This window comes from Ranitomeya variabilis, chromosome 1 (genome assembly GCF_051348905.1).
Source record: "Ranitomeya variabilis isolate aRanVar5 chromosome 1, aRanVar5.hap1, whole genome shotgun sequence".
Taxonomy (NCBI): Eukaryota; Metazoa; Chordata; class Amphibia; order Anura; family Dendrobatidae; genus Ranitomeya; species Ranitomeya variabilis.
The window spans coordinates 1,158,787,566-1,158,801,032 of NC_135232.1; the positions used below are offsets into that span (position 1 = coordinate 1,158,787,566).

Consider the following 13,467-nt stretch of genomic DNA (forward strand, 5'->3'; position numbering starts at 1 on the left):
ACAGGCAGTGATGGGGGTACGTTGTGGAGGCAGGCAGTGATGGGGGTACGCTGTGGAGGCAGGCAGTGATGGGGGGTACGTTGTGGAGGCAGGCAGTGATGGGGGGTACGTTGTGGAGGCAGGCAGTGATGGGGGGTACGTTGTGGAGGCAGGCAGTGATGGGGGTACGCTGTGGAGGCAGGCAGTGATGGGGGGTACGTTGTGGAGGCAGGCAGCGATGGGGGTGCGCTGTGGAGGCAGGCAGTGATGGGGGGTACGTTGTGGAGGCAGGCAGTGATGGGGGTACGCTGTGGAGACAGGCAGTGATGGGGGTACGTTGTGGAGGCAGGCAGTGATGGGGGTACGCTGTGGAGGCAGGCAGTGATGGGGGGTACGCTGTGGAGACAGGCAGTGATGGGGGTACGTTGTGGAGGCAGGCAGTGATGGGGGGTACGTTGTGGAGGCAGGCAGTGATGGGGGTACGCTGTGGAGACAGGCAGTGATGGGGGGTACGTTGTGGAGGCAGGCAGTGATGGGGGTACGCTGTGGAGACAGGCAGTGATGGGGGTACGTTGTGGAGGCAGGCAGTGATGGGGGTACGCTGTGGAGGCAGGCAGTGATGGGGGGTACGCTGTGGAGACAGGCAGTGATGGGGGTACGTTGTGGAGGCAGGCAGTGATGGGGGGTACGTTGTGGAGGCAGGCAGTGATGGGGGTACGCTGTGGAGACAGGCAGTGATGGGGGTACGTTGTGGAGGCAGGCAGTGATGGGGGTACGCTGTGGAGGCAGGCAGTGATGGGGGGTACGTTGTGGAGGCAGGCAGTGCTGCTTACATTGCCGGTCTATATAACATTGCATTTGATATCAGAACCCTGCGATACAGGCAGTAGAAGAAGCCTCAGTGCTAGGGACCGTCTAACAATATCCCACCGCTGCAGTGTGCGGTTCTCCCGCACTGTCCCCGGCAGGAGCTCGTGATCCCCGGGCCGTTATGGCGGGGCTGCCCTCGGTGATCGTGGTGCTCCTGTGATGCACAGCTCTCCGTGCACCTGCAGGACGGGGAGGTGCCGGCGCGGGGAGGGGAGGCACTTTGCAGACGGTGCCTTGGTGTGCAGCACATCTGGGCAGCTCAGGAGGTCCCCGCGTAAGTGGAGAAGACACTGCGGGCATCTGCGGGCAGGAGGAGGGGACCCGACATCACCGGGGTCCACGGAGGAGGTAAGCGGCGGCCTGCACCGGAGCGGAGAACGGCAGCCTGAGCCGCCACTGACGAGGAGGCGCCGAGCTGCAGCCATGGACGAGGAGTCTCCTTGTGTCTCCTCTGCATCCAGTGAGGGCACCGGGAATGTCGGCGCCTCCCGGTACCTGTGCACCAGGCTGCTCCCGGCGGGGGTCGGCGCCTCCCGGTACCTGTGCACCAGGCTGCTCCCGGCGGGGGTGGGCGCCTCCCGGTACCTGTGCACCAGGCTGCTCCCGGCGGGGGTCGGCGCCTCCCGGTACCTGGGCACCAGGCTGCTCCCGGCGGGGGTGGGCGCCTCCCGGTACCTGTGCACCAGGCTGCTCCCGGCGGGGGTGGGCGCCTCCCGGTACCTGTGCACCAGGCTGCTCCCGGCGGGGGTCGGCGCCTCCCGGTACCTGGGCACCAGGCTGCTCCCGGCGGGGGTCGGCGCCTCCCGGTACCTGGGCACCAGGCTGCTCCCGGCGGGGGTGGGCGCCTCCCGGTACCTGGGCACCAGGCTGCTCCCGGCGGGGGTCGGCGCCTCCCGGTACCTGGGCACCAGGCTGCTCCCGGCGGGGGTGGGCGCCTCCCGGTACCTGGGCACCAGGCTGCTCCCGGCGGGGGTCGGCGCCTCCCGGTACCTGGGCACCAGGCTGCTCCCGGCGGGGGTCGGCGCCTCCCGGTACCTGGGCACCAGGCTGCTCCCGGCGGGGGTCGGCGCCTCCCGGTACCTGGGCACCAGGCTGCTCCCGGCGGGGGTCGGCGCCTCCCGGTACCTGGGCACCAGGCTGCTCCCGGCGGGGGTCGGCGCCTCCCGGTACCTGGGCACCAGGCTGCTCCCGGCGGGGGTGGGCGCCTCCCGGTACCTGGGCACCAGGCTGCTCCCGGCGGGGGTCGGCGCCTCCCGGTACCTGTGCACCAGGCTGCTCCCGGCGGGGGTCGGCGCCTCCCGGTACCTGTGCACCAGGCTGCGGTCAGTGGTGCCGATCATTCCGCACAAGCCCCGCACACTGCAGCAGGTACAGGCGGTAGGTGGCGGGGCCGGGGGGAGGCTGCTGCAGATACCGGGAGGAATGATGATGGGGACAGCGAGGAATGTCCGCACGGAGGCAGCGCAGCCACTATTGCGACCTGTAGGGAATCGGCGACAGACAACCCCTGAATGTGTGTGCATAAGTCTGTGCACCCCTCTATATGCAAATGTGTGTACACCCCTCATATGTATGTACAGCAGCATCTCATATGGTGCCACAACCACCAGCATCACCGAGCATCAATGCTATCTCCCATCCTTCTATCTCAGTTATCTATCTATCTATCTATCTATCTATCTATCTATCTATCTATCTATCTATCTATCTATGTGTTATCTATCTATCTATCTATCTATCTATCTATCTATCTATCTATCTATACATCTATCTATCTATCTATCTATTAGGCTACGTTCACATTTGCGGTGTGCGCCGCAGCGTCGCCGCCGCAACGCACAGCGCAAATGTGAACACATGCACAACGCAGCTTTTTGCGCCGCATGCGTCCTTTTTTTCATTGATTTTGGACGCAGCAAAAATGCAACTTGCTGCGTCCTCCGCGACCCGACGCGGGCGCCGCAGGGACGCATGCGGCGCAAAAAGCAAGTGCACCGCATGTCCATGCGCCCCCATGTTAAATATAGGGGCGCATGATGCATGCGGCGCCGCTGCGGCGCCCGCCGCTGCGGCGGGCGCCGCTAATGTGAACGTAGCCTTATCTATCTATCTATCTATATTATCTATCTATATTATCTATCCTCTATCTATCTATCTATCTATATTATCTATCTATTATCCTTCTATATTATCTATCATCTATGATCTATCTATCTATCTATCTATATTATCTATCTATTATCTATCTATATTATCTATCCTCTATCTATCTATCTATCTTATCTATCTATTATCCTTCTATATCATCTATCAATCTATCTATCTATATTATCTATCTATTATCCTTCTATATTATCTATCATCTATCTATCTATCTATCTATCTATCTATTATCTATCTATATTATCTATCTATTATCTATATATCTATCTATTATCTATCTATCATCTATCCATCCATTATCTATCTATTATCTATCATCTATCCATCCATTATCTATCTATCTATCTATCTATCTATCTATCATCTATCTATATTACCTATCTATTATCTCTCTCTCTCTCTCTTTCTCTCTCTCTATCTATTATCTATCTATCTATATTACCTATCTATTATCTATCTATCTCTCTATCTATCTATTATCTATCTATCTATCTATCTATCTATATTACCTATCTATTATCTATCTATCTATCTCTCTATCTATTATCTATCTATATTATCTGTCTATTATCTATATATCTATCTATTATCTATCTATTATCTATCTATCATCTATCCATCCATTATCTATCTATTATCTATCATCTATCCATCCATTATCTATCTATCTATCTATCATCTATCTATATTACCTATCTATTATCTCTCTCTCTCTCTCTCTCTCTATCTATATTACCTATCTATTATCTATCTATCTATCTATATTACCTATCTATTATCTATCTATCTATCTATCTATATTACCTATCTATTATCTATCTATCTCTCTATCTATTATCTATCTATCTTACCTATCTATTATCTATCTATCTTACCTATCTATTATCTATCTATCTATATTACCTATCTATTATCTATCTATCTTTCTATCTATCTATCTATCTATTATCTATCTATCTATTTATTATCTATCTATCTATCTATATTATCTATCTATCTATCTATATTATCTATCTATCTATCTATATTATCTATCTATCTATCTATCTATCTATTATCTATCTATCTATCTATTATCTATCTCTCTGTCTCTCTATCTAAGGGTCACATTGCGTTAGGGCAGTCTGTTTAGCGCATAGCGCTACGGACTGCGCTAACGCAATGTTCCAAAAGGGATCGCGTTAGCCGATCCCGCTAGCGCAGATCCCCGATCTGCGCTAGCGAGGAACGGACCGCGAACGTTGCAAGCAGCGTTCACGGGCCGTCACTCAAATGACGGCACATCGCTAGCGCACGCCCAATGTGGGCGGGCGCTAGCGATGCGTTCGCCATTACAGGCAATGGCGGCGTTAACGGACTACGTTATGCCGCGATGTACCGTAGTCCGTTAAGCGCGGTCACATAACGCAATGTGACCCTAGTTCAAAGGTTCTTTATTGATGGGTCCAAATACAGTTTAATAGATCCAAAGCCGGAGAAGAGTAGGGAATAGGATAGGATCGTGGAGATAATGGATGGAGATATGTACATGGAAGTCCATGGCGTGTTATGTTCCCTATGTCTATGGCATGTGCTCACACACTGCACTCACACACTGCGCTCACACACTGCACTCACATATTGCACTCACACACTGCGCTCACACACCGCGCTCACACACTGCACTCACACACTGCACTCACACACCGCACTCACACACCGCGCTCACACACCGCGCTCACACACTGCACTCACATATTGCACTCACACACCGCACTCACACACCGCACTCACACACTGCACTCACACACTGCACTCACACACTGCACTCACACACTGCACTCACACACTGCACTCACACATTGCACTCACACATTGCACTCACACATTGCACTCACATATTGCACTCACATATTGCACTCACATATTGCACTCACATATTGCACTCACATACTGCACCCACACACTGCACTCACATACTGCGCTCACACACTGCCCCCACATACTGCGCTCACACACTGCCCCCACATACTGCACTCACATATTGCACTCACATACTGCACTCACACACTGCCCCCACATACTGCGCTCACACACTGCCCCCACATACTGCACTCACATACTGCACTCACATACTGCACTCACATACTGCACTCACATATTGCACTCACATATTGCACTCACATATTGCACTCACATATTGCACTCACATACTGCGCTCACACACTGCCCCCACATACTGCGCTCACACACTGCCCCCACATACTGCACTCACATATTGCACTCACACATTGCACTCACACACTACACCCACACACTGCCCTCACACACTGCCCTCACACACTGCCCTCACACACTGCGCTCACACACTGCGCTCACACACTGCGCTCACACACTGCCCTCACACACTGCCCTCACACACTGCACTCACATATTGCACTCACACTGCACTCACACACTGCACTCACACACTGCACTCACATATTGCACTCACACACTGCACTCACATATTGCACTCACACTGCACTCACACACTGCACTCACACACTGCACTCACACACTGCACTCACACACTGCGCTCACACACTGCGCTCACACACTGCCCTCACACACTGCCCTCACACACTGCACTCACATATTGCACTCACACTGCACTCACACACTGCACTCACACACTGCACTCACATATTGCACTCACACACTGCACTCACATATTGCACTCACACTGCACTCACACACTGCACTCACACACTGCACTCACACACTGCACTCACACATTGCACTCACACATTGCACTCACACATTGCACTCACACATTGCACTCACACACTGCACTCACACACTGCGCTCACACACTGCGCTCACACACTGCGCTCACACACTGCCCTCACACACTGCACTCACATATTGCACTCACACATTGCACTCACACATTGCACTCACACACTGCCCTCACACACTGCGCTCACACACTGCGCTCACACACTGCACTCACACATTGCACTCACACATTGCACTCACACATTGCACTCACACATTGCACTCACACACTGCCCTCACACACTGCGCTCACACACTGCGCTCACACACTGCGCTCACACACTGCCCTCACACACTGCACTCACATATTGCACTCACACTGCACTCACACACTGCACTCACATATTGCACTCACACACTGCACTCACATATTGCACTCACACTGCACTCACACACTGCACTCACACATTGCACTCACACATTGCACTCACACATTGCACTCACACATTGCACTCACACATTGCACTCACACACTGCACTCACACACTGCACTCACACACTGCACTCACACACTGCACTCACACACTGCACTCACACACTGCACCCACATATTGCACTCACACACTGCACCCACATACTGCACCCACATATTGCACTCACATACTGCACTCACATACTGCACTCACATACTGCACCCACATATTGCACTCACATACTGCACTCACATACTGCACTCACATACAGCACTCACATATAGCACTCACACACTGCACTGACACACTGCACCCACATATTGCACTCACACACTGCACCCACATACTGCACCCACATATTGCACTCACACACTGCACTCACACACTGCACCCACATATTGCACTCACATATTGCACTCACATATTGCACTCACATACTGCACTCAGATACTGCACTCACACACTGCACTCACATACTGCACTCACACACTGCGGTCACACGCTGCACCCACATATTGCACCTACATATTGCACCCACATATTGCACCCACATATTGCACCCACACACTGCACTCACACACTGCACTCACACACTGCACTCACATATTGCACTCACACACTGCGCTCACACACTGCACCCACATATTGCACCCACATATTGCACTCACACACTGCACTCACACACTGCACTCACACACTGCACTCACATATTGCACTCACATATTGCACTCACATATTGCACTCACATATTGCACTCACATATTGCACTCACATACTGCACCCACACACTGCACTCACATACTGCGCTCACACACTGCCCCCACATACTGCGCTCACACACTGCCCCCACATACTGCACTCACATATTGCACTCACATACTGCACTCACACACTGCCCCCACATACTGCGCTCACACACTGCCCCCACATACTGCACTCACATACTGCACTCACATATTGCACTCACATATTGCACTCACATACTGCGCTCACACACTGCCCCCACATACTGCGCTCACACACTGCCCCCACATACTGCACTCACATATTGCACTCACACATTGCACCCACACACTACACCCACACACTGCCCTCACACACTGCCCTCACACACTGCGCTCACACACTGCGCTCACACACTGCGCTCACACACTGCCCTCACACACTGCCCTCACACACTGCACTCACATATTGCACTCACACTGCACTCACACACTGCACTCACACACTGCACTCACATATTGCACTCACACACTGCACTCACATATTGCACTCACACTGCACTCACACACTGCACTCACACACTGCACTCACACACTGCACTCACACATTGCACTCACACATTGCACTCACACATTGCACTCACACATTGCACTCACACACTGCACTCACACACTGCGCTCACACACTGCGCTCACACACTGCGCTCACACACTGCCCTCACACACTGCACTCACACATTGCACTCACATATTGCACTCACACATTGCACTCACACACTGCCCTCACACACTGCGCTCACACACTGCGCTCACACACTGCACTCACACATTGCACTCACACATTGCACTCACACATTGCACTCACACATTGCACTCACACACTGCCCTCACACACTGCGCTCACACACTGCGCTCACACACTGCCCTCACACACTGCACTCACATATTGCACTCACACTGCACTCACACACTGCACTCACACACTGCACTCACATATTGCACTCACACACTGCACTCACATATTGCACTCACACTGCACTCACACACTGCACTCACACATTGCACTCACACATTGCACTCACACACTGCACTCACACACTGCACTCACACACTGCACTCACACACTGCACTCACACACTGCACTCACACACTGCACCCACATATTGCACTCACACACTGCACCCACATATTGCACTCACATACTGCACTCACATACTGCACCCACATATTGCACTCACATACTGCACTCACATACTGCACTCACATACTGCACTCACATATAGCACTCACACACTGCACTGACACACTGCACCCACATATTGCACTCACACACTGCACCCACATACTGCACCCACATATTGCACTCACACACTGCACCCACATATTGCACTCACATATTGCACTCACATATTGCACTCACATACTGCACTCAGATACTGCACTCACACACTGCACTCACATACTGCACTCACACACTGCGGTCACACGCTGCACCCACATATTGCACCTACATATTGCACCCACATATTGCACCCACACACTGCACTCACACACTGCACTCACACACTGCACTCACATATTGCACTCACACACTGCGCTCACACACTGCACCCACATATTGCACCCACATATTGCACTCACACACTGCACTCACACACTGCACTCACACACTGCACTCACACACTGCACCCACACACTGCGCTCACATATTGCACTCACACACTGCGCTCACACACTGCACCCACACACTGCGCTCACATATTGCACTCACACACTGCGCTCACACACTGCACCCACATATTGCACTCACACACTGCACTCACATACTGCACTCACACACTGCGGTCACACGCTGCACCCACATATTGCACCCACACACTGCACTCACACACTGCACTCACACACTGCACTCACACACTGCACTCACATATTGCACTCACACTGCGCTCACACACTGCACCCACATATTGCACCCACATATTGCACTCACACACTGCACTCACACACTGCACTCACACACTTTTTCTCACACACTGCACCCACATATTGCACTCACACACTGCGCTCACATATTGCACTCACACACTGCGCTCACACACTGCACCCACATATTGCACTCACACACTGCGCTCACATATTGCACTCACACACTGCGCTCACACACTGCACCCACATATTGCACTCACACACTGCCAGGGTGGATAAAAATCAATGTTTTTTTAAAAAAATCAAAAAAATCGGATTTTTTTGATTTAAATCGGATTTTTTTGATTTAAATCGGATTTTTTTCAATAAACTGCTTTTTGAGGAAAATATTTTACCATCCAAAGGTTCTTCCATCATGAGATAAAGCTGAGTTGTTTAACTCAGTAGAATAAAGGCTGTATATGTGTAACATTCACAATGCCATGCTCTTCCAGAGGTTTCTGTAGGATGCTGACTATCCAACAAGTTTGGGCATGTCAACTGAATGGAAAAAGAAACTAAACCAAAAGTGAAACCAAGCTAGAAGTGTGGAATTAAAGGGGCAGTATGAACAAAATGTGGAGGCTATTAATAGTTTAAAAGCAGCATGTCTTAATTGTATAAACACCTACCTATTGCCATATAGTAAAACAAAAAAGATTTTACTTACTTTGGGGTCCCCCCCTCACCCTGGCGTTAGATCGTTGCCCCTAGTTTCGTCCGTGTAACTATGGGCGCACATGCGCACTGCTCTCACTTCTCATTTTAATCGTGATTTATATTAAAAAAAATCTTTTGATTTAAATCATGATTTAAATCGGCGTGATTTAAATCAATCCACCCTGCACACTGCACTCACACACTGCGCTGCTATCTGCATCGTACTGGTTTCCCCAGCAGGGTATTGTCTCTTTCTTCATCCCCCATAGAGCTGATAATCGGAGCGTCTTCTGAAGGGAGTGTCCCTCACTGCTGTGTATTTGGTGTAGTAGGACGTTGGGCTCATCCTCTGGGCCTCCAGGTCACAGTGTGGGCACAGTTTGTCCTCTTGGGCTTGTAGCTCTGTCTGTGTTGGCCGGGTTCGATGACCAGACAGCGGTGGGCACTGAGTCTGCACCCACTCAGGATGTGGCGGTTTCTGGGGTGGGAATTTCTCCAAATATGAGCCTGGCCTGTAGGTCTTTCGCTCCCACTTTTCACTACCATTACTGCTAGGGTCTTTTGGGGTCTGTCTCTCCCACCGTTCACTACCATTACTGCTGGGGTCTTTTGGGGTCTGTCACTCCCACCTTTCACTACCATTACTGCTGGGGTCTTTTGGGGTCTGTCTCTCCCACCTTTCGCTACCATTACTGCTGGGGTCTTTTGGGGTTTGTCTCTCCCACCTTTCACTACCATTACTGCTGGGGTCTTTTGGGGTCTGTCTCTCCCACCTTTCACTACCATTACTGCTGGGGTCTTTTGGGGTCTTTCTCTCCCACCTTTCACTACCATTACTGCTGGGGCCTTTTGGGGTCTGTCTCTCCCACCTTTCACTACCATTACTGCTGGGGCCTTTTGGGGTCTGTCTCTCCCACCTTTCACTACCATTACTGCTGGGGTCTTTTGGGGTCTGTCTCTCCCATCTTTCGCTACCATTACTGCTGGGGTCTTTTGGGGTCTTTCTCTCCCACCTTTCGCTACCATTACTGCTGGGGTCTTTTGGGGTCTTTCTCTCCCACCTTTCGCTACCATTACTGCTGGGGTCTTTTGGGGGTCTTTCTCTCCCACCTTTCACTACCATTACTGCTGGGGTCTTTTGGGGTCTTTCTCTCCCACTTTTCACTACCATTACTGCTGGGGTCTTTTGGGGTCTTTCTTTCCCACCTTTCACTACCATTACTGCTGGGGTCTTTTGGGGTCTGTCACTCCCACCTTTCACTACCATTACTGCTGGGGTCTTTTGGGGTCTTTCTCTCCCACCTTTCACTACCATTACTGCTGGGGTCTTTTGGGGTCTGTCACTCCCACCTTTCACTACCATTACTGCTGGGGTCTTTTGGGGTCTTTCTCTCCCACCTTTCACTACCATTACTGCTGGGGTCTTTTGGGGTCTTTCTCTCCCACCTTTCACTACCATTACTGCTGGGGTCTTTTGGGGTCTGTCTCTCCCACCTTTCACTACCATTACTGCTGGGGTCTTTTGGGGTCTTTCTCTCCCACCTTTCGCTACCATTACTGCTGGGGTCTTTTGGGGTCTTTCTCTCCCACCTTTCACTACCATTACTGCTGGGGTCTTTTGGGGTCTTTCTCTCCCACCTTTCGCTACCATTACTGCTGGGGTCTTTTGGGGTCTTTCTCTCCCACCTTTCACTACCATTACTGCTGGGGTCTTTTGGGGTCTTTCTCTCCCACCTTTCGCTACCATTACTGCTGGGGTCTTTTGGGGTCTGTCCCTCCCACCTTTCACTACCATTACTGCTGGGGTCTTTTGGGGTCTTTCTCTCCCACCTTTCACTACCATTACTGCTGGGGTCTTTTGGGGTCTGTCTCTCCCACCTTTCACTACCATTACTGCTGGGGTCTTTTGGGGTTTGTCTCTCCCATCTTTCGCTACCATTACTGCTGGGGTCCTTTGGGGTCTTTCTCTCCCACCTTTCACTACCATTACTGCTGGGGTCTTTTGGGGTCTTTCTCTCCCGCCTTTCGCTACCATTACTGCTGGGGTCTTTTGGGGTCTTTCTCTCCCGCCTTTCGCTACCATTACTGCTGGGGTCTTTTGGGGTCTTTCTCTTCCACCTTTCACTACCATTACTGCTGGGGTCTTTTGGGGTCTGTCTCTCCCACCTTTCACTACCATTACTGCTGGGGTCTTTTGGGGTTTGTCTCTCCCATCTTTCGCTACCATTACTGCTGGGGTCCTTTGGGGTCTTTCTCTCCCACCTTTCACTACCATTACTGCTGGGGTCTTTTGGGGTCTTTCTCTCCCGCCTTTCGCTACCATTACTGCTGGGGTCTTTTGGGGTCTTTCTCTCCCGCCTTTCGCTACCATTACTGCTGGGGTCTTTTGGGGTCTGTCTCTCCCACCGTTCACTACCATTACTGCTGGGGTCTTTTGGGGTCTGTCTCTCCCACCTTTCACTACCATTACTGCTGGGGTCTTTTGGGGTCTGTCTCTCCCACCTTTCGCTACCATTACTGCTGGGGTCTTTTGGGGTCTGTCTCTCCCGCCTTTCGCTACCATTACTGCTGGGGCCTTTTGGGGTCTGTCTCTCCCACCGTTCACTACCATTACTGCTGGGGTCTTTTGGGGTCTTTCTCTCCCACCTTTCACTACCATTACTGCTGGGGTCTTTTGGGGTCTGTCTCTCCCACCTTTCGCTACCATTACTGCTGGGGTCTTTTGGGGTCTGTCTCTCCCGCCTTTCGCTACCATTACTGCTGGGGTCTTTTGGGGTCTGTCTCTCCCACCGTTCACTACCATTACTGCTGGTGTGTTTTGGGGTCTTTCTCTCCCGCCTTTCGCTACCATTACTGCTGGGGTCTTTTGGGGTCTTTCTCTCCCGCCTTTCGCTACCATTACTGCTGGGGTCTTTTGGGGTCTTTCTCTCCCGCCTTTCGCTACCATTACTGCTGGGGTCTTTTGGGGTCTGTCTCTCCCACCGTTCACTACCATTACTGCTGGGGTCTTTTGGGGTCTGTCTCTCCCACCTTTCACTACCATTACTGCTGGGGCCTTTTGGGGTCTTTCTCTCCCACCTTTCGCTACCATTACTGCTGGGGTCTTTTGGGGTCTGTCTCTCCCACCTTTCGCTACCATTACTGCTGGGGTCTGTCTCTCCCACCGTTCACTACCATTACTGCTGGGGTCTTTTGGGGTCTGTCTCTCCCACCTTTCGCTACCATTACTGCTGGGGTCTTTTGGGGTCTGTCTCTCCCACCGTTCACTACCATTACTGCTGGGGTCTTTTGGGGTCTGTCTCTCCCACCTTTCGCTACCATTACTGCTGGGGTCTTTTGGGGTCTGTCTCTCCCACCTTTCGCTACCATTACTGCTGGGGTCTTTTGGGGTCTTTCTCTCCCGCCTTTCACTACCATTACTGCTGGGGTCTTTTGGGGTCTGTCTCTCCCACCTTTCACTACCATTACTGCTGGGGTCTTTTGGGGTCTGTTTCTCCCACCTTTCACTACCATTACTGCTGGGGTCTTTTGGGGTCTGTCTCTCCCACCTTTCGCTACCATTACTGCTGGGGTCTTTTGGGGTCTTTCTCTCCCGCCTTTCACTACCATTACTGCTGGGGCCTTTTGGGGTCTTTCTCTCCCACCTTTCGCTACCATTACTGCTGGGGTCTTTTGGGGTCTGTCTCTCCCACCTTTCACTACCATTACTGCTGGGACCTTTTGGGGTCTGTCACTCCCACCTTTCGCTACCATTACTGCTGGGGTCTTTTGGGGTCTGTCTCTCCCACCTTTCGATACCATTACTGCTGGGGTCTTTTGGGGTCTTTCGCTCCCACCTTTCACTACCATTACTGCTGGGGCCTTTTGGGGTCTGTCTCTCCCACCTTTCGCTACCA

At 51.8% G+C, this 13,467-nt stretch overlaps 1 protein-coding gene across 2 annotated transcripts in view; it reads left to right on the forward strand.

The window, feature by feature from the left end:
- The first annotated feature begins 852 nt into the window (after positions 1 to 852).
- Positions 853 to 13,467, forward strand: part of FBXO41 (F-box protein 41) — a 160,796-nt gene continuing 148,181 nt past the window's right edge. For both annotated transcript variants that reach the window (XR_013220124.1, XM_077280384.1), the window contains exon 1: positions 853 to 1,197. The gene's annotated coding sequence lies outside the window, so the exon portion shown is untranslated. The remainder of the gene's footprint in view (positions 1,198 to 13,467) is intronic.